We start from the raw sequence: 22,924 nt of genomic DNA, 5'->3' as shown, positions 1-22,924 counted from the left end.
TGCAGGAAACCACTTTTGCACTTGTATTAGTGTGGAAAAAACACTTTTCGCACTTGTGTTAGTGTTGAAAAACCACTTTTCGCACTTGTGTTAGTGTTGAAAAATCACTTTTCGCACTTGTGTTGGTACAGGAAACCACTTTTGCACTTGTATTAGTGTGGAAAAACCACTTTTCGCACTTGTGTTAGTGTTGAAAAACCACTTTTCGCACTTGTGTTAGTGTTGAAAAACCACTTTTCGCACTTGTGTTAGTGTTGAAAAACCACTTTTCGCACTTGTGTTGGTGCAGGAAACCACTTTTGCACTTGTATTAGTGTGGAAAAAACACTCTTCGCACTTGTGTTAGTGTTGAAAAACCACTTTTCGCACTTGTGTTAGTTTTGAAAAACCACTTTTCGCACTTGTGTTGGTGCAGGAATCCACTTTTGCACTTGTATTAGTGTGGAAAAACCACTTTTCGCACTTGTGTTAGTGTTGAAAAACCACTTTTCGCACTTGTGTTAGTGTTGAAAAACCACTTTTCGCACTTGTGTTAGTGTTGAAAAACCACTTTTCGCACTTGTGTTAGTGTTGAAAAACCACTTTTCGCACTTGTGTTAGTGTTGAAAAACCACTTTTCGCACTTGTGTTAGTGTTGAAAAACCACTTTTCGCACTTGTGTTGGTGGAGGAAAGCACTTTTGCACTTCTATTAGTGTGGAAAAAACACTTTTCGCACTTGTGTTAGTGTTGAAAAACCACTTTTCGCACTTGTGTTAGTGTTGAAAAACCACTTTTCGCACTTGTGTTAGTGTTGAAAAACCACTTTTCGCACTTGTGTTAGTGTTGAAAAATCACTTTTCGCACTTGTGTTGGTACAGGAAAGAACTTTTGCACTTGTATTAGTGTGGAAAAACCACTTTTCGCACTTGTGTTAGTGTTGAAAAACCACTTTTCGCACTTGTGTTAGTGTTGAAAAACCACTTTTCGCACTTGTGTTAGTGTTGAAAAACCACTTTTCGCACTTGTGTTGGTGCAGGAAACCACTTTTGCACTTGTATTAGTGTGGAAAAAACACTCTTTGCACTTGTGTTAGTGTTGAAAAACCACTTTTCGCACTTGTGTTAGTTTTGAAAAACCACTTTTCGCACTTGTGTTGGTGCAGGAATCCACTTTTGCACTTGTATTAGTGTGGAAAAAACACTTTTCGCACTTGTGTTAGTGTTGAAAAACCACTTTTCGCACTTGTGTTGGTGCAGGAAACCACTTTTGCACTTGTATTAGTGTGGAAAAACCACTTTTCGCACTTGTGTTAGTGTTGAAAAACCACTTTTCGCACTTGTGTTAGTGTTGAAAAACCACTTTTCGCACTTGTGTTAGTGTTGAAAAACCACTTTTCGCACTTGTGTTAGTGTTGAAAAACCACTTTTCGCACCTGTGTTAGTGTTGAAAAACCACTTTTCGCACTTGTGTTGGTGCAGGAAACCACTTTTGCACTTGTATTAGGGTGGAAAAAACACTTTGCACTTGTGTTAGTGTTGAAAAACCACTTTTCGCACTTGTGTTAGTGTTGAAAAACCACTTTTCGCACTTGTGTTAGTGTTGAAAAACCACTTTTCGCAATTGTGTTGGTGCAGGAAAGCACTTTTGCACTTGTATTAGTGTGGAAAAACCACTTTTCGCACTTGTATTGGTGTTGAAAAAACACTTTTCGCACTTGTGTTAGTGTTGAAAAACCACTTTTCGCAATTGTGTTGGTGCAGGAAACCACTTTTGCACTTGTATTAGTGTGAAAAAACACTTTTCGCACTTGTGTTAGTGTTGAAAAAACACTTTTCGCACTTGTGTTAGTGTTGAAAAATCACTTTTCGCACTTGTGTTGGTACAGGAAACCACTTTTGCACTTGTATTAGTGTGGAAAAACCACTTTTCGCACTTGTGTTAGTGTTGAAAAACCACTTTTCGCACTTGTGTTAGTGTTGAAAAATCACTTTTCGCACTTGTGTTGGTACAGGAAACCACTTTTGCACTTGTATTAGTGTGGAAAAACCACTTTTCGCACTTGTGTTAGTGTTGAAAAACCACTTTTCGCACTTGTGTTAGTGTTGAAAAACCACTTTTCGCACTTGTGTTAGTGTTGAAAAACCACTTTTCGCACTTGTGTTGGTGCAGGAAACCACTTTTGCACTTGTATTAGTGTGGAAAAAACACTCTTCGCACTTGTGTTAGTGTTGAAAAACCACTTTTCGCACTTGTGTTAGTTTTGAAAAACCACTTTTCGCACTTGTGTTGGTGCAGGAATCCACTTTTGCACTTGTATTAGTGTGGAAAAACCACTTTTCGCACTTGTGTTAGTGTTGAAAAACCACTTTTCGCACTTGTGTTAGTGTTGAAAAACCACTTTTCGCACTTGTGTTAGTGTTGAAAAACCACTTTTCGCACTTGTGTTAGTGTTGAAAAACCACTTTTCGCACTTGTGTTAGTGTTGAAAAACCACTTTTCGCACTTGTGTTAGTGTTGAAAAACCACTTTTCGCACTTGTGTTGGTGGAGGAAAGCACTTTTGCACTTCTATTAGTGTGGAAAAAACACTTTTCGCACTTGTGTTAGTGTTGAAAAACCACTTTTCGCACTTGTGTTAGTGTTGAAAAACCACTTTTCGCACTTGTGTTAGTGTTGAAAAACCACTTTTCGCACTTGTGTTGGTGCAGGAAACCACTTTTGCACTTGTATTAGTGTGGAAAAAACACTCTTCGCACTTGTGTTAGTGTTGAAAAACCACTTTTCGCACTTGTGTTAGTTTTGAAAAACCACTTTTCGCACTTGTGTTGGTGCAGGAATCCACTTTTGCACTTGTATTAGTGTGGAAAAAACACTTTTCGCACTTGTGTTAGTGTTGAAAAACCACTTTTCGCACTTGTGTTGGTGCAGGAAACCACTTTTGCACTTGTATTAGTGTGGAAAAACCACTTTTCGCACTTGTGTTAGTGTTGAAAAACCACTTTTCGCACTTGTGTTAGTGTTGAAAAACCACTTTTCGCACTTGTGTTAGTGTTGAAAAACCACTTTTCGCACTTGTGTTAGTGTTGAAAAACCACTTTTCGCACCTGTGTTAGTGTTGAAAAACCACTTTTCGCACTTGTGTTGGTGCAGGAAACCACTTTTGCACTTGTATTAGGGTGGAAAAAACACTTTGCACTTGTGTTAGTGTTGAAAAACCACTTTTCGCACTTGTGTTAGTGTTGAAAAACCACTTTTCGCACTTGTGTTAGTGTTGAAAAACCACTTTTCGCAATTGTGTTGGTGCAGGAAAGCACTTTTGCACTTGTATTAGTGTGGAAAAACCACTTTTCGCACTTGTATTGGTGTTGAAAAAACACTTTTCGCACTTGTGTTAGTGTTGAAAAACCACTTTTCGCAATTGTGTTGGTGCAGGAAACCACTTTTGCACTTGTATTAGTGTGAAAAAACACTTTTCGCACTTGTGTTAGTGTTGAAAAAACACTTTTCGCACTTGTGTTAGTGTTGAAAAATCACTTTTCGCACTTGTGTTGGTACAGGAAACCACTTTTGCACTTGTATTAGTGTGGAAAAACCACTTTTCGCACTTGTGTTAGTGTTGAAAAACCACTTTTCGCACTTGTGTTAGTGTTGAAAAACCACTTTTCGCACTTGTGTTATTGTTGAAAAACCACTTTTCGCACTTGTGTTAGTGTTGAAAAACCACTTTTCGCACTTGTGTTGGTGCAGGAAACCACTTTTGCACTTGTATTAGTGTGGAAAAAACACTTTTCGCACTTGTGTTAGTGTTGAAAAACCACTTTTCGCACTTGTGTTAGTTTTGAAAAACCACTTTTCGCACTTGTGTTGGTGCAGGAATCCACTTTTGCACTTGTATTAGTGTGGAAAAAACACTTTTCGCACTTGTGTTAGTGTTGAAAAACCACTTTTCGCACTTGTGTTGGTGCAGGAAACCACTTTTGCACTTGTATTAGTGTGGAAAAACCACTTTTCGCACTTGTGTTAGTGTTGAAAAACCACTTTTCGCACTTGTGTTAGTGTTGAAAAACCACTTTTCGCACTTGTGTTGGTGCAGGAAACCACTTTTGCACTTGTATTAGTGTGGAAAAACCACTTTTCGCACTTGTGTTAGTGTTGAAAAAACCCTTTTCGCACTTGTGTTAGTGTTGAAAAACCACTTTTCGCACTTGTGTTAGTGTTGAAAAAACCCTTTTCGCACTTGTGTTAGTTTTGAAAAACCACTTTTCGCACTTGTGTTGGTGCAGGAAACCACTTTTGCACTTGTATTAGTGTGGAAAAACCACTTTTCGCACTTGTGTTAGTGTTGAAAAACCACTTTTCGCACTTGTGTTAGTGTTGAAAAACCACTTTTCGCACCTGTGTTAGTGTTGAAAAACCACTTTTCACACTTGTGTTGGTGCAGGAAACCACTTTTGCACTTGTATTAGGGTGGAAAAAACACTTTTCGCACTTGTGTTAGTTTTGAAAAACCACTTTTCGCACTTGTGTTGGTGCAGGAAACCACGTTTGCACTTGTATTATTGTGGAAAAAACACTTTTCGCACTTGTGTTAGTGTTGAAAAACCACTTTTCGCACTTGTGTTAGTGTTGAAAAACCACTTTTCGCACTTGTGTTAGTGTTGAAAAACCACTTTTCGCACTTGTGTTGGTGGAGGAAAGCACTTTTGCACTTCTATTAGTGTGGAAAAAACACTTTTCGCACTTGTGTTAGTGTTGAAAAACCACTTTTCGCACTTGTGTTAGTGTTGAAAAACCACTTTTCGCACTTGTGTTAGTGTTGAAAAACCACTTTTCGCACTTGTGTTAGTTTTGAAAAACCACTTTTCGCACTTGTGTTGGTGCAGGAAACCACTTTTGCACTTGTGTTAGTGTTGAAAAACCACTTTTCGCACTTGTGTTCGTGTTGAAAAACCACTTTTCGCACTTGTGTTGGTGTTGAAAAACCACTTTTCGCACTTGTGTTAGTGTTGAAAAACCACTTTTCGCACTTGTGTTTGTGTTGAAAAATCACTTTTCGCACTTGTGTTGGTACAGGAAAGAACTTTTGCACTTGTATTAGTGTGGAAAAACCACTTTTCGCACTTGTGTTAGTGTTGAAAAACCACTTTTCGCACTTGTGTTAGTGTTGAAAAACCACTTTTCGCACTTGTGTTAGTGTTGAAAAACCACTTTTCGCACTTGTGTTGGTGCAGGAAACCACTTTTGCACTTGTATTAGTGTGGAAAAAACCACTTTTCGCACTTGTGTTAGTGTTGAAAAACCACTTTTCGCACTTGTGTTAGTGTTGAAAAACCACTTTTCGCACTTGTGTTAGTGTTGAAAAACCACTTTTCGCAATTGTGTTGGTGCAGGAAAGCACTTTTGCACTTGTATTAGTGTGGAAAAACCACTTTTCGCACTTGTATTGGTGTTGAAAAAACACTTTTCGCACTTGTGTTAGTGTTGAAAAACCACTTTTCGCAATTGTGTTGGTGCAGGAAACCACTTTTGCACTTGTATTAGTGTGAAAAAACACTTTTCGCACTTGTGTTAGTGTTGAAAAAACACTTTTCGCACTTGTGTTAGTGTTGAAAAATCACTTTTCGCACTTGTGTTGGTACAGGAAACCACTTTTGCACTTGTATTAGTGTGGAAAAACCACTTTTCGCACTTGTGTTAGTGTTGAAAAACCACTTTTCGCACTTGTGTTAGTGTTGAAAAACCACTTTTCGCACTTGTGTTAGTGTTGAAAAACCACTTTTCGCACTTGTGTTAGTGTTGAAAAACCACTTTTCGCACTTGTGTTGGTGCAGGAAACCACTTTTGCACTTGTATTAGTGTGGAAAAAACACTTTTCACACTTGTGTTAGTGTTGAAAAACCACTTTTCGCACTTGTGTTAGTTTTGAAAAACCACTTTTCGCACTTGTGTTGGTGCAGGAATCCACTTTTGCACTTGTATTAGTGTGGAAAAAACACTTTTCGCACTTGTGTTAGTGTTGAAAAACCACTTTTCGCACTTGTGTTGGTGCAGGAAACCACTTTTGCACTTGTATTAGTGTGGAAAAACCACTTTTCGCACTTGTGTTAGTGTTGAAAAACCACTTTTCGCACTTGTGTTAGTGTTGAAAAACCACTTTTCGCACTTGTGTTGGTGCAGGAAACCACTTTTGCACTTGTATTAGTGTGGAAAAACCACTTTTCGCACTTGTGTTAGTGTTGAAAAAACCCTTTTCGCACTTGTGTTAGTGTTGAAAAACCACTTTTCGCACTTGTGTTAGTGTTGAAAAAACCCTTTTCGCACTTGTGTTAGTTTTGAAAAACCACTTTTCGCACTTGTGTTGGTGCAGGAAACCACTTTTGCACTTGTATTAGTGTGGAAAAACCACTTTTCGCACTTGTGTTAGTGTTGAAAAACCACTTTTCGCACTTGTGTTAGTGTTGAAAAACCACTTTTCGCACCTGTGTTAGTGTTGAAAAACCACTTTTCGCACTTGTGTTGGTGCAGGAAACCACTTTTGCACTTGTATTAGGGTGGAAAAAACACTTTTCGCACTTGTGTTAGTTTTGAAAAACCACTTTTCGCACTTGTGTTGGTGCAGGAAACCACGTTTGCACTTGTATTATTGTGGAAAAAACACTTTTCGCACTTGTGTTAGTGTTGAAAAACCACTTTTCGCACTTGTGTTAGTGTTGAAAAACCACTTTTCGCACTTGTGTTAGTGTTGAAAAACCACTTTTCGCACTTGTGTTGGTGGAGGAAAGCACTTTTGCACTTCTATTAGTGTGGAAAAAACACTTTTCGCACTTGTGTTAGTGTTGAAAAACCACTTTTCGCACTTGTGTTAGTGTTGAAAAACCACTTTTCGCACTTGTGTTAGTGTTGAAAAACCACTTTTCGCACTTGTGTTAGTTTTGAAAAACCACTTTTCGCACTTGTGTTGGTGCAGGAAACCACTTTTGCACTTGTGTTAGTGTTGAAAAACCACTTTTCGCACTTGTGTTCGTGTTGAAAAACCACTTTTCGCACTTGTGTTGGTGTTGAAAAAACACTTTTCGCACTTGTGTTGGTGCAGGAAACCACTTTTGCACTTGTATCAGTGTGGAAAAACCACTTTTCGCACTTGTGTTAGTTTTGAAAAACCACTTTTCGCACCTGTGTTAGTGTTGAAAAACCACTTTTCGCACTTGTGTTGGTGCAGGAAACCACTTTTGCACTTGTATTAGTGTGGAAAAAACACTTTTTGCACTTGTGATAGTGTTGAAAAACCACTTTTCGCACTTGTGTTGGTGCAGGAAACCACTTTTCGCACTTGTGTTAGTGTGGAAAACCCACTTTTCGCACTTGTGTTGGTGTTGAAAAACAACTTTTCGCACTTGTGTTAGTGTTGAAAAACCACTTTTCGCACTTGTGTTAGTGTTGAAAAACCACGTTTCGCACTTGTGTTAGTGTTGAAAAACCACTTTTCGCACTTGTGTTAGTGTTGAAAAACCACTTTTCGCACTTGTGTTAGTGTTGAAAAACCACTTTTCGCACTTGTGTTAGTGTTGAAAAACCACTTTTCGCACTTGTGTTCGTGTTGAAAAACCACTTTTCGCATTTGTGTTGGTATTGAAAAACCACTTTTCACACTTGTGTTGGTGCAGGAAACCACTTTTGCACTTGTATTAGTGTGGAAAAACCACTTTTCGCACTTGTGTTAGTGTTGAAAAACCACTTTTCGCACTTGTGTTAGTGTTGAAAAACCACTTTTCGCACCTGTGTTAGTGTTGAAAAACCACTTTTCGCACTTGTGTTGGTGCAGGAAACCACTTTTGCACTTGTATTAGGGTGGAAAAAACACTTCGCACTTGTGTTAGTGTTGAAAAACCACTTTTCGCACTTGTGTTAGTGTTGAAAAACCACTTTTCGCACTTGTGTTAGTGTTGAAAAACCACTTTTCGCAATTGTGTTGGTGCAGGAAAGCACTTTTGCACTTGTATTAGTGTGGAAAAACCACTTTTCGCACTTGTATTGGTGTTGAAAAAACACTTTTCGCACTTGTGTTAGTGTTGAAAAACCACTTTTCGCAATTGTGTTGGTGCAGGAAACCACTTTTGCACTTGTATTAGTGTGGAAAAAACACTTTTCGCACTTGTGTTAGTGTTGAAAAACCACTTTTCGCACTTGTGTTAGTGTTGAAAAATCACTTTTCGCACTTGTGTTGGTACAGGAAACCACTTTTGCACTTGTATTAGTGTGGAAAAACCACTTTTCGCACTTGTGTTAGTGTTGAAAAACCACTTTTCGCACTTGTGTTAGTGTTGAAAAACCACTTTTCGCACTTGTGTTAGTGTTGAAAAACCACTTTTCGCACTTGTGTTGGTGCAGGAAACCACTTTTGCACTTGTATTAGTGTGGAAAAAACACTCTTCGCACTTGTGTTAGTGTTGAAAAACCACTTTTCGCACTTGTGTTAGTTTTGAAAAACCACTTTTCGCACTTGTGTTGGTGCAGGAATCCACTTTTGCACTTGTATTAGTGTGGAAAAACCACTTTTCGCACTTGTGTTAGTGTTGAAAAACCACTTTTCGCACTTGTGTTAGTGTTGAAAAACCACTTTTCGCACTTGTGTTAGTGTTGAAAAACCACTTTTCGCACTTGTGTTAGTGTTGAAAAACCACTTTTCGCACTTGTGTTAGTGTGGAAAAACCACTTTTCGCACTTGTGTTAGTGTTGAAAAACCACTTTTCGCACTTGTGTTAGTGTTGAAAAACCACTTTTCGCACTTGTGTTGGTGCAGGAAACCACTTTTGCACTTGTATTAGTGTGGAAAAACCACTTTTCGCACTTGTGTTAGTGTTGAAAAAACCCTTTTCGCACTTGTGTTAGTGTTGAAAAACCACTTTTCGCACTTGTGTTAGTGTTGAAAAAACCCTTTTCGCACTTGTGTTAGTTTTGAAAAACCACTTTTCGCACTTGTGTTGGTGCAGGAAACCACTTTTGCACTTGTATTAGTGTGGAAAAACCACTTTTCGCACTTGTGTTAGTGTTGAAAAACCACTTTTCGCACTTGTGTTAGTGTTGAAAAACCACTTTTCGCACCTGTGTTAGTGTTGAAAAACCACTTTTCGCACTTGTGTTGGTGCAGGAAACCACTTTTGCACTTGTATTAGGGTGGAAAAAACACTTTTCGCACTTGTGTTAGTTTTGAAAAACCACTTTTCGCACTTGTGTTGGTGCAGGAAACCACGTTTGCACTTGTATTATTGTGGAAAAAACACTTTTCGCACTTGTGTTAGTGTTGAAAAACCACTTTTCGCACTTGTGTTAGTGTTGAAAAACCACTTTTCGCACTTGTGTTAGTGTTGAAAAACCACTTTTCGCACTTGTGTTGGTGGAGGAAAGCACTTTTGCACTTCTATTAGTGTGGAAAAAACACTTTTCGCACTTGTGTTAGTGTTGAAAAACCACTTTTCGCACTTGTGTTAGTGTTGAAAAACCACTTTTCGCACTTGTGTTAGTGTTGAAAAACCACTTTTCGCACTTGTGTTAGTTTTGAAAAACCACTTTTCGCACTTGTGTTGGTGCAGGAAACCACTTTTGCACTTGTGTTAGTGTTGAAAAACCACTTTTCGCACTTGTGTTCGTGTTGAAAAACCACTTTTCGCACTTGTGTTGGTGTTGAAAAAACACTTTTCGCACTTGTGTTGGTGCAGGAAACCACTTTTGCACTTGTATCAGTGTGGAAAAACCACTTTTCGCACTTGTGTTAGTTTTGAAAAACCACTTTTCGCACCTGTGTTAGTGTTGAAAAACCACTTTTCGCACTTGTGTTGGTGCAGGAAACCACTTTTGCACTTGTATTAGTGTGGAAAAAACACTTTTTGCACTTGTGATAGTGTTGAAAAACCACTTTTCGCACTTGTGTTGGTGCAGGAAACCACTTTTCGCACTTGTGTTAGTGTGGAAAACCCACTTTTCGCACTTGTGTTGGTGTTGAAAAACAACTTTTCGCACTTGTGTTAGTGTTGAAAAACCACTTTTCGCACTTGTGTTAGTGTTGAAAAACCACGTTTCGCACTTGTGTTAGTGTTGAAAAACCACTTTTCGCACTTGTGTTAGTGTTGAAAAACCACTTTTCGCACTTGTGTTAGTGTTGAAAAACCACTTTTCGCACTTGTGTTAGTGTTGAAAAACCACTTTTCGCACTTGTGTTAGTGTCGAAAAATCTCTTTTCGCACTTGTGTTGGTGCAGGAAACCACTTTTGCACTTGTATTAGTGTTGAAAAAACACTTTTCGCACTTGTGTTAGTGTTGAAAAACCACTTTTCGCACTTGTGTTCGTGTTGAAAAACCACTTTTCGCATTTGTGTTGGTATTGAAAAACCACTTTTCACACTTGTGTTGGTGCAGGAAACCACTTTTGCACTTGTATTAGTGTGGGAAAACCACTTTTCGCACTTGTGTTAGTGTTGAAAAACCACTTTTCGCACTTGTGTTAGTGTTGAAAAACCACTTTTCGCACCTGTGTTAGTGTTGAAAAACCACTTTTCGCACTTGTGTTGGTGCAGGAAACCACTTTTGCACTTGTATTAGGGTGGAAAAAACACTTCGCACTTGTGTTAGTGTTGAAAAACCACTTTTCGCACTTGTGTTAGTGTTGAAAAACCACTTTTCGCACTTGTGTTAGTGTTGAAAAACCACTTTTCGCAATTGTGTTGGTGCAGGAAAGCACTTTTGCACTTGTATTAGTGTGGAAAAACCACTTTTCGCACTTGTATTGGTGTTGAAAAAACACTTTTCGCACTTGTGTTAGTGTTGAAAAACCACTTTTCGCAATTGTGTTGGTGCAGGAAACCACTTTTGCACTTGTATTAGTGTGGAAAAAACACTTTTCGCACTTGTGTTAGTGTTGAAAAACCACTTTTCGCACTTGTGTTAGTGTTGAAAAATCACTTTTCGCACTTGTGTTGGTACAGGAAACCACTTTTGCACTTGTATTAGTGTGGAAAAACCACTTTTCGCACTTGTGTTAGTGTTGAAAAACCACTTTTCGCACTTGTGTTAGTGTTGAAAAACCACTTTTCGCACTTGTGTTAGTGTTGAAAAACCACTTTTCGCACTTGTGTTGGTGCAGGAAACCACTTTTGCACTTGTATTAGTGTGGAAAAAACACTCTTCGCACTTGTGTTAGTGTTGAAAAACCACTTTTCGCACTTGTGTTAGTTTTGAAAAACCACTTTTCGCACTTGTGTTGGTGCAGGAATCCACTTTTGCACTTGTATTAGTGTGGAAAAACCACTTTTCGCACTTGTGTTAGTGTTGAAAAACCACTTTTCGCACTTGTGTTAGTGTTGAAAAACCACTTTTCGCACTTGTGTTAGTGTTGAAAAACCACTTTTCGCACTTGTGTTAGTGTTGAAAAACCACTTTTCGCACTTGTGTTAGTGTTGAAAAACCACTTTTCGCACCTGTGTTAGTGTTGAAAAACCACTTTTCGCACTTGTGTTGGTGCAGGAAACCACTTTTGCACTTGTATTAGGGTGGAAAAAACACTTTGCACTTGTGTTAGTGTTGAAAAACCACTTTTCGCACTTGTGTTAGTGTTGAAAAACCACTTTTCGCACTTGTGTTAGTGTTGAAAAACCACTTTTCGCAATTGTGTTGGTGCAGGAAAGCACTTTTGCACTTGTATTAGTGTGGAAAAAACCACTTTTCGCACTTGTATTGGTGTTGAAAAAACACTTTTCGCACTTGTGTTAGTGTTGAAAAACCACTTTTCGCAATTGTGTTGGTGCAGGAAACCACTTTTGCACTTGTATTAGTGTGAAAAAACACTTTTCGCACTTGTGTTAGTGTTGAAAAAACACTTTTCGCACTTGTGTTAGTGTTGAAAAATCACTTTTCGCACTTGTGTTGGTACAGGAAACCACTTTTGCACTTGTATTAGTGTGGAAAAACCACTTTTCGCACTTGTGTTAGTGTTGAAAAACCACTTTTCGCACTTGTGTTAGTGTTGAAAAACCACTTTTCGCACTTGTGTTAGTGTTGAAAAACCACTTTTCGCACTTGTGTTAGTGTTGAAAAACCACTTTTCGCACTTGTGTTGGTGCAGGAAACCACTTTTGCACTTGTATTAGTGTGGAAAAAACACTTTTCGCACTTGTGTTAGTGTTGAAAAACCACTTTTCGCACTTGTGTTAGTTTTGAAAAACCACTTTTCGCACTTGTGTTGGTGCAGGAATCCACTTTTGCACTTGTATTAGTGTGGAAAAAACACTTTTCGCACTTGTGTTAGTGTTGAAAAACCACTTTTCGCACTTGTGTTGGTGCAGGAAACCACTTTTGCACTTGTATTAGTGTGGAAAAACCACTTTTCGCACTTGTGTTAGTGTTGAAAAACCACTTTTCGCACTTGTGTTAGTGTTGAAAAACCACTTTTCGCACTTGTGTTGGTGCAGGAAACCACTTTTGCACTTGTATTAGTGTGGAAAAACCACTTTTCGCACTTGTGTTAGTGTTGAAAAACCACTTTTCGCACTTGTGTTAGTGTTGAAAAACCACTTTTCGCACTTGTGTTAGTGTTGAAAAACCACTTTTCGCACTTGTGTTGGTGCAGGAAACCACTTTTGCACTTGTATTAGTGTGGAAAAACCACTTTTCGCACTTGTGTTAGTGTTGAAAAAACCCTTTTCGCACTTGTGTTAGTGTTGAAAAACCACTTTTCGCACTTGTGTTAGTGTTGAAAAAACCCTTTTCGCACTTGTGTTAGTTTTGAAAAACCACTTTTCGCACTTGTGTTAGTGTTGAAAAACCACTTTTCGCACCTGTGTTAGTGTTGAAAAACCACTTTTCGCACTTGTGTTAGTGTTGAAAAACCACTTTTCGCACTTGTGTTAGTGTTGAAAAACCACTTTTCGCACTTGTGTTGGTGCAGGAAACCACTTTTGCACTTGTATTAGTGTGGAAAAAACACTTTTCGCACTTGTGTTAGTGTTGAAAAACCACTTTTCGCACTTGTGTTAGTGTTGAAAAACCACTTTTCGCACTTGTGTTGGTGCAGGAAACCACGTTTGCACTTGTATTAGTGTGGAAAAAACACTTTTCGCACTTGTGTTAGTGTTGAAAAAACACTCTTCGCACTTGTGTTAGTGTTGAAAAACCACTTTTCGCACTTGTGTTCATGTTGAAAAACCACTTTTCGCACTTGTGTTGGTGTTGAAAAACCACTTTTCGCACTTGTGTTGGTGCAGGAAACCACTTTTGCACTTGTATCAGTGTGGAAAAACCACTTTTCGCACTTGTGTTAGTGTTGAAAAACCACTTTTCGCACTTGTGTTAGTGTTGAAAAACCACTTTTCGCACTTGTGTTAGTGTTGAAAAACCACTTTTCGCACTTGTGTTAGTGTTGAAAAACCACTTTTCGCACCTGTGTTAGTGTTGAAAAACCACTTTTCGCACTTGTGTTGGTGCAGGAAACCACTTTTGCACTTGTATTAGGGTGGAAAAAACACTTTGCACTTGTGTTAGTGTTGAAAAACCACTTTTCGCACTTGTGTTAGTGTTGAAAAACCACTTTTCGCACTTGTGTTAGTGTTGAAAAACCACTTTTCGCAATTGTGTTGGTGCAGGAAAGCACTTTTGCACTTGTATTAGTGTGGAAAAACCACTTTTCGCACTTGTATTGGTGTTGAAAAAACACTTTTCGCACTTGTGTTAGTGTTGAAAAACCACTTTTCGCAATTGTGTTGGTGCAGGAAACCACTTTTGCACTTGTATTAGTGTGAAAAAACACTTTTCGCACTTGTGTTAGTGTTGAAAAAACACTTTTCGCACTTGTGTTAGTGTTGAAAAATCACTTTTCGCACTTGTGTTGGTACAGGAAACCACTTTTGCACTTGTATTAGTGTGGAAAAACCACTTTTCGCACTTGTGTTAGTGTTGAAAAACCACTTTTCGCACTTGTGTTAGTGTTGAAAAACCACTTTTCGCACTTGTGTTATTGTTGAAAAACCACTTTTCGCACTTGTGTTAGTGTTGAAAAACCACTTTTCGCACTTGTGTTGGTGCAGGAAACCACTTTTGCACTTGTATTAGTGTGGAAAAACCACTTTTCGCACTTGTGTTAGTGTTGAAAAACCACTTTTCGCACTTGTGTTAGTGTTGAAAAACCACTTTTCGCACCTGTGTTAGTGTTGAAAAACCACTTTTCGCACTTGTGTTGGTGCAGGAAACCACTTTTGCACTTGTATTAGGGTGGAAAAAACACTTTTCGCACTTGTGTTAGTTTTGAAAAACCACTTTTCGCACTTGTGTTGGTGCAGGAAACCACGTTTGCACTTGTATTATTGTGGAAAAAACACTTTTCGCACTTGTGTTAGTGTTGAAAAACCACTTTTCGCACTTGTGTTAGTGTTGAAAAACCACTTTTCGCACTTGTGTTAGTGTTGAAAAACCACTTTTCGCACTTGTGTTGGTGGAGGAAAGCACTTTTGCACTTCTATTAGTGTGGAAAAAACACTTTTCGCACTTGTGTTAGTGTTGAAAAACCACTTTTCGCACTTGTGTTAGTGTTGAAAAACCACTTTTCGCACTTGTGTTAGTGTTGAAAAACCACTTTTCGCACTTGTGTTAGTTTTGAAAAACCACTTTTCGCACTTGTGTTGGTGCAGGAAACCACTTTTGCACTTGTGTTAGTGTTGAAAAACCACTTTTCGCACTTGTGTTCGTGTTGAAAAACCACTTTTCGCACTTGTGTTGGTGTTGAAAAAACACTTTTCGCACTTGTGTTGGTGCAGGAAACCACTTTTGCACTTGTATCAGTGTGGAAAAACCACTTTTCGCACTTGTGTTAGTTTTGAAAAACCACTTTTCGCACCTGTGTTAGTGTTGAAAAACCACTTTTCGCACTTGTGTTGGTGCAGGAAACCACTTTTGCACTTGTATTAGTGTGGAAAAAACACTTTTTGCACTTGTGATAGTGTTGAAAAACCACTTTTCGCACTTGTGTTGGTGCAGGAAACCACTTTTCGCACTTGTGTTAGTGTGGAAAACCCACTTTTCGCACTTGTGTTGGTGTTGAAAAACAACTTTTCGCACTTGTGTTAGTGTTGAAAAACCACTTTTCGCACTTGTGTTAGTGTTGAAAAACCACGTTTCGCACTTGTGTTAGTGTTGAAAAACCACTTTTCGCACTTGTGTTAGTGTTGAAAAACCACTTTTCGCACTTGTGTTAGTGTTGAAAAACCACTTTTCGCACTTGTGTTAGTGTTGAAAAACCACTTTTCGCACTTGTGTTAGTGTCGAAAAATCTCTTTTCGCACTTGTGTTGGTGCAGGAAACCACTTTTGCACTTGTATTAGTGTTGAAAAAACACTTTTCGCACTTGTGTTAGTGTTGAAAAACCACTTTTCGCACTTGTGTTCGTGTTGAAAAACCACTTTTCGCATTTGTGTTGGTATTGAAAAACCACTTTTCACACTTGTGTTGGTGCAGGAAACCACTTTTGCACTTGTATTAGTGTGGAAAAACCACTTTTCGCACTTGTGTTAGTGTTGAAAAACCACTTTTCGCACTTGTGTTAGTGTTGAAAAACCACTTTTCGCACCTGTGTTAGTGTTGAAAAACCACTTTTCGCACTTGTGTTGGTGCAGGAAACCACTTTTGCACTTGTATTAGGGTGGAAAAAACACTTCGCACTTGTGTTAGTGTTGAAAAACCACTTTTCGCACTTGTGTTAGTGTTGAAAAACCACTTTTCGCACTTGTGTTAGTGTTGAAAAACCACTTTTCGCAATTGTGTTGGTGCAGGAAAGCACTTTTGCACTTGTATTAGTGTGGAAAAACCACTTTTCGCACTTGTATTGGTGTTGAAAAAACACTTTTCGCACTTGTGTTAGTGTTGAAAAACCACTTTTCGCAATTGTGTTGGTGCAGGAAACCACTTTTGCACTTGTATTAGTGTGGAAAAAACACTTTTCGCACTTGTGTTAGTGTTGAAAAACCACTTTTCGCACTTGTGTTAGTGTTGAAAAATCACTTTTCGCACTTGTGTTGGTACAGGAAACCACTTTTGCACTTGTATTAGTGTGGAAAAACCACTTTTCGCACTTGTGTTAGTGTTGAAAAACCACTTTTCGCACTTGTGTTAGTGTTGAAAAACCACTTTTCGCACTTGTGTTAGTGTTGAAAAACCACTTTTCGCACTTGTGTTGGTGCAGGAAACCACTTTTGCACTTGTATTAGTGTGGAAAAAACACTCTTCGCACTTGTGTTAGTGTTGAAAAACCACTTTTCGCACTTGTGTTAGTTTTGAAAAACCACTTTTCGCACTTGTGTTGGTGCAGGAATCCACTTTTGCACTTGTATTAGTGTGGAAAAACCACTTTTCGCACTTGTGTTAGTGTTGAAAAACCACTTTTCGCACTTGTGTTAGTGTTGAAAAACCACTTTTCGCACTTGTGTTAGTGTTGAAAAACCACTTTTCGCACTTGTGTTAGTGTTGAAAAACCACTTTTCGCACTTGTGTTAGTGTGGAAAAACCACTTTTCGCACTTGTGTTAGTGTTGAAAAACCACTTTTCGCACTTGTGTTAGTGTTGAAAAACCACTTTTCGCACTTGTGTTGGTGCAGGAAACCACTTTTGCACTTGTATTAGTGTGGAAAAACCACTTTTCGCACTTGTGTTAGTGTTGAAAAAACCCTTTTCGCACTTGTGTTAGTGTTGAAAAACCACTTTTCGCACTTGTGTTAGTGTTGAAAAAACCCTTTTCGCACTTGTGTTAGTTTTGAAAAACCACTTTTCGCACTTGTGTTGGTGCAGGAAACCACTTTTGCACTTGTATTAGTGTGGAAAAACCACTTTTCGCACTTGTGTTAGTGTTGAAAAACCACTTTTCGCACTTGTGTTAGTGTTGAAAAACCACTTTTCGCACCTGTGTTAGTGTTGAAAAACCACTTTTCGCACTTGTGTTGGTGCAGGAAACCACTTTTGCACTTGTATTAGGGTGGAAAAAACACTTTTCGCACTTGTGTTAGTTTTGAAAAACCACTTTTCGCACTTGTGTTGGTGCAGGAAACCACGTTTGCACTTGTATTATTGTGGAAAAAACACTTTTCGCACTTGTGTTAGTGTTGAAAAACCACTTTTCGCACTTGTGTTAGTGTTGAAAAACCACTTTTCGCACTTGTGTTAGTGTTGAAAAACCACTTTTCGCACTTGTGTTGGTGGAGGAAAGCACTTTTGCACTTCTATTAGTGTGGAAAAAACACTTTTCGCACTTGTGTTAGTGTTGAAAAACCACTTTTCGCACTTGTGTTAGTGTTGAAAAACCACTTTTCGCACTTGTGTTAGTGTTGAAAAACCACTTTTCGCACTTGTGTTAGTTTTGAAAAACCACTTTTCGCACTTGTGTTGGTGCAGGAAACCACTTTTGCACTTGTGTTAGTGTTGAAAAACCACTTTTCGCACTTGTGTTCGTGTTGAAAAACCACTTTTCGCACTTGTGTTGGTGTTGAAAAAACACTTTTCGCACTTGTGTTGGTGCAGGAAACCACTTTTGCACTTGTATCAGTGTGGAAAAACCACTTTTCGCACTTGTGTTAGTTTTGAAAAACCACTTTTCGCACCTGTGTTAGTGTTGAAAAACCACTTTTCGCACTTGTGTTGGTGCAGGAAACCACTTTTGCACTTGTATTAGTGTGGAAAAAACACTTTTTGCACTTGTGATAGTGTTGAAAAACCACTTTTCGCACTTGTGTTGGTGCAGGAAACCACTTTTCGCACTTGTGTTAGTGTGGAAAACCCACTTTTCGCACTTGTGTTGGTGTTGAAAAACAACTTTTCGCACTTGTGTTAGTGTTGAAAAACCACTTTTCGCACTTGTGTTAGTGTTGAAAAACCACGTTTCGCACTTGTGTTAGTGTTGAAAAACCACTTTTCGCACTTGTGTTAGTGTTGAAAAACCACTTTTCGCACTTGTGTTAGTGTTGAAAAACCACTTTTCGCACTTGTGTTAGTGTTGAAAAACCACTTTTCGCACTTGTGTTAGTGTCGAAAAATCTCTTTTCGCACTTGTGTTGGTGCAGGAAACCACTTTTGCACTTGTATTAGTGTTGAAAAAACACTTTTCGCACTTGTGTTAGTGTTGAAAAACCACTTTTCGCACTTGTGTTCGTGTTGAAAAACCACTTTTCGCATTTGTGTTGGTATTGAAAAACCACTTTTCACACTTGTGTTGGTGCAGGAAACCACTTTTGCACTTGTATTAGTGTGGGAAAACCACTTTTCGCACTTGTGTTAGTGTTGAAAAACCACTTTTCGCACTTGTGTTAGTGTTGAAAAACCACTTTTCGCACCTGTGTTAGTGTTGAAAAACCACTTTTCGCACTTGTGTTGGTGCAGGAAACCACTTTTGCACTTGTATTAGGGTGGAAAAAACACTTCGCACTTGTGTTAGTGTTGAAAAACCACTTTTCGCACTTGTGTTAGTGTTGAAAAACCACTTTTCGCACTTGTGTTAGTGTTGAAAAACCACTTTTCGCAATTGTGTTGGTGCAGGAAAGCACTTTTGCACTTGTATTAGTGTGGAAAAACCACTTTTCGCACTTGTATTGGTGTTGAAAAAACACTTTTCGCACTTGTGTTAGTGTTGAAAAACCACTTTTCGCAATTGTGTTGGTGCAGGAAACCACTTTTGCACTTGTATTAGTGTGGAAAAAACACTTTTCGCACTTGTGTTAGTGTTGAAAAACCACTTTTCGCACTTGTGTTAGTGTTGAAAAATCACTTTTCGCACTTGTGTTGGTACAGGAAACCACTTTTGCACTTGTATTAGTGTGGAAAAACCACTTTTCGCACTTGTGTTAGTGTTGAAAAACCACTTTTCGCACTTGTGTTAGTGTTGAAAAACCACTTTTCGCACTTGTGTTAGTGTTGAAAAACCACTTTTCGCACTTGTGTTGGTGCAGGAAACCACTTTTGCACTTGTATTAGTGTGGAAAAAACACTCTTCGCACTTGTGTTAGTGTTGAAAAACCACTTTTCGCACTTGTGTTAGTTTTGAAAAACCACTTTTCGCACTTGTGTTGGTGCAGGAATCCACTTTTGCACTTGTATTAGTGTGGAAAAACCACTTTTCGCACTTGTGTTAGTGTTGAAAAACCACTTTTCGCACTTGTGTTAGTGTTGAAAAACCACTTTTCGCACTTGTGTTAGTGTTGAAAAACCACTTTTCGCACTTGTGTTAGTGTTGAAAAACCACTTTTCGCACTTGTGTTAGTGTTGAAAAACCACTTTTCGCACCTGTGTTAGTGTTGAAAAACCACTTTTCGCACTTGTGTTGGTGCAGGAAACCACTTTTGCACTTGTATTAGGGTGGAAAAAACACTTTGCACTTGTGTTAGTGTTGAAAAACCACTTTTCGCACTTGTGTTAGTGTTGAAAAACCACTTTTCGCACTTGTGTTAGTGTTGAAAAACCACTTTTCGCAATTGTGTTGGTGCAGGAAAGCACTTTTGCACTTGTATTAGTGTGGAAAAAACCACTTTTCGCACTTGTATTGGTGTTGAAAAAACACTTTTCGCACTTGTGTTAGTGTTGAAAAACCACTTTTCGCAATTGTGTTGGTGCAGGAAACCACTTTTGCACTTGTATTAGTGTGAAAAAACACTTTTCGCACTTGTGTTAGTGTTGAAAAAACACTTTTCGCACTTGTGTTAGTGTTGAAAAATCACTTTTCGCACTTGTGTTGGTACAGGAAACCACTTTTGCACTTGTATTAGTGTGGAAAAACCACTTTTCGCACTTGTGTTAGTGTTGAAAAACCACTTTTCGCACTTGTGTTAGTGTTGAAAAACCACTTTTCGCACTTGTGTTAGTGTTGAAAAACCACTTTTCGCACTTGTGTTAGTGTTGAAAAACCACTTTTCGCACTTGTGTTGGTGCAGGAAACCACTTTTGCACTTGTATTAGTGTGGAAAAAACACTTTTCGCACTTGTGTTAGTGTTGAAAAACCACTTTTCGCACTTGTGTTAGTTTTGAAAAACCACTTTTCGCACTTGTGTTGGTGCAGGAATCCACTTTTGCACTTGTATTAGTGTGGAAAAAACACTTTTCGCACTTGTGTTAGTGTTGAAAAACCACTTTTCGCACTTGTGTTGGTGCAGGAAACCACTTTTGCACTTGTATTAGTGTGGAAAAACCACTTTTCGCACTTGTGTTAGTGTTGAAAAACCACTTTTCGCACTTGTGTTAGTGTTGAAAAACCACTTTTCGCACTTGTGTTGGTGCAGGAAACCACTTTTGCACTTGTATTAGTGTGGAAAAACCACTTTTCGCACTTGTGTTAGTGTTGAAAAACCACTTTTCGCACTTGTGTTAGTGTTGAAAAACCACTTTTCGCACTTGTGTTAGTGTTGAAAAACCACTTTTCGCACTTGTGTTGGTGCAGGAAACCACTTTTGCACTTGTATTAGTGTGGAAAAACCACTTTTCGCACTTGTGTTAGTGTTGAAAAAACCCTTTTCGCACTTGTGTTAGTGTTGCAAAACCACTTTTCGCACTTGTGTTAGTGTTGAAAAAACCCTTTTCGCACTTGTGTTAGTTTTGAAAAACCACTTTTCGCACTTGTGTTAGTGTTGAAAAACCACTTTTCGCACCTGTGTTAGTGTTGAAAAACCACTTTTCGCACTTGTGTTAGTGTTGAAAAACCACTTTTCGCACTTGTGTTAGTGTTGAAAAACCACTTTTCGCACTTGTGTTGGTGCAGGAAACCACTTTTGCACTTGTATTAGTGTGGAAAAAACACTTTTCGCACTTGTGTTAGTGTTGAAAAACCACTTTTCGCACTTGTGTTAGTGTTGAAAAACCACTTTTCGCACTTGTGTTGGTGCAGGAAACCACGTTTGCACTTGTATTAGTGTGGAAAAAACACTTTTCGCACTTGTGTTAGTGTTGAAAAAACACTCTTCGCACTTGTGTTAGTGTTGAAAAACCACTTTTCGCACTTGTGTTCATGTTGAAAAACCACTTTTCGCACTTGTGTTGGTGTTGAAAAACCACTTTTCGCACTTGTGTTGGTGCAGGAAACCACTTTTGCACTTGTATCAGTGTGGAAAAACCACTTTTCGCACTTGTGTTAGTGTTGAAAAACCACTTTTCGCACTTGTGTTAGTGTTGAAAAACCACTTTTCGCACTTGTGTTAGTGTTGAAAAACCACTTTTCGCACTTGTGTTAGTGTTGAAAAACCACTTTTCGCACCTGTGTTAGTGTTGAAAAACCACTTTTCGCACTTGTGTTGGTGCAGGAAACCACTTTTGCACTTGTATTAGGGTGGAAAAAACACTTTGCACTTGTGTTAGTGTTGAAAAACCACTTTTCGCACTTGTGTTAGTGTTGAAAAACCACTTTTCGCACTTGTGTTAGTGTTGAAAAACCACTTTTCGCAATTGTGTTGGTGCAGGAAAGCACTTTTGCACTTGTATTAGTGTGGAAAAACCACTTTTCGCACTTGTATTGGTGTTGAAAAAACACTTTTCGCACTTGTGTTAGTGTTGAAAAACCACTTTTCGCAATTGTGTTGGTGCAGGAAACCACTTTTGCACTTGTATTAGTGTGAAAAAACACTTTTCGCACTTGTGTTAGTGTTGAAAAAACACTTTTCGCACTTGTGTTAGTGTTGAAAAATCACTTTTCGCACTTGTGTTGGTACAGGAAACCACTTTTGCACTTGTATTAGTGTGGAAAAACCACTTTTCGCACTTGTGTTAGTGTTGAAAAACCACTTTTCGCACTTGTGTTAGTGTTGAAAAACCACTTTTCGCACTTGTGTTATTGTTGAAAAACCACTTTTCGCACTTGTGTTAGTGTTGAAAAACCACTTTTCGCACTTGTGTTGGTGCAGGAAACCACTTTTGCACTTGTATTAGTGTGGAAAAAACACTTTTCGCACTTGTGTTAGTGTTGAAAAACCACTTTTCGCACTTGTGTTAGTTTTGAAAAACCACTTTTCGCACTTGTGTTGGTGCAGGAATCCACTTTTGCACTTGTATTAGTGTGGAAAAAACACTTTTCGCACTTGTGTTAGTGTTGAAAAACCACTTTTCGCACTTGTGTTGGTGCAGGAAACCACTTTTGCACTTGTATTAGTGTGGAAAAACCACTTTTCGCACTTGTGTTAGTGTTGAAAAACCACTTTTCGCACTTGTGTTAGTGTTGAAAAACCACTTTTCGCACTTGTGTTGGTGCAGGAAACCACTTTTGCACTTGTATTAGTGTGGAAAAACCACTTTTCGCACTTGTGTTAGTGTTGAAAAAACCCTTTTCGCACTTGTGTTAGTGTTGAAAAACCACTTTTCGCACTTGTGTTAGTGTTGAAAAAACCCTTTTCGCACTTGTGTTAGTTTTGAAAAACCACTTTTCGCACTTGTGTTGGTGCAGGAAACCACTTTTGCACTTGTATTAGTGTGGAAAAACCACTTTTCGCACTTGTGTTAGTGTTGAAAAACCACTTTTCGCACTTGTGTTAGTGTTGAAAAACCACTTTTCGCACCTGTGTTAGTGTTGAAAAACCACTTTTCACACTTGTGTTGGTGCAGGAAACCACTTTTGCACTTGTATTAGGGTGGAAAAAACACTTTTCGCACTTGTGTTAGTTTTGAAAAACCACTTTTCGCACTTGTGTTGGTGCAGGAAACCACGTTTGCACTTGTATTATTGTGGAAAAAACACTTTTCGCACTTGTGTTAGTGTTGAAAAACCACTTTTCGCACTTGTGTTAGTGTTGAAAAACCACTTTTCGCACTTGTGTTAGTGTTGAAAAACCACTTTTCGCACTTGTGTTGGTGGAGGAAAGCACTTTTGCACTTCTATTAGTGTGGAAAAAACACTTTTCGCACTTGTGTTAGTGTTGAAAAACCACTTTTCGCACTTGTGTTAGTGTTGA

Source organism: Myxine glutinosa, chromosome 1 (assembly GCF_964187855.1).
Source record: "Myxine glutinosa chromosome 1, kmMyxGlut1.1, whole genome shotgun sequence".
NCBI classification, from domain to species: domain Eukaryota; kingdom Metazoa; phylum Chordata; class Myxini; order Myxiniformes; family Myxinidae; genus Myxine; species Myxine glutinosa.
The sequence above is the reverse complement of the archived record's forward strand: the minus strand, read 5'-3'. Positions refer to the sequence as shown.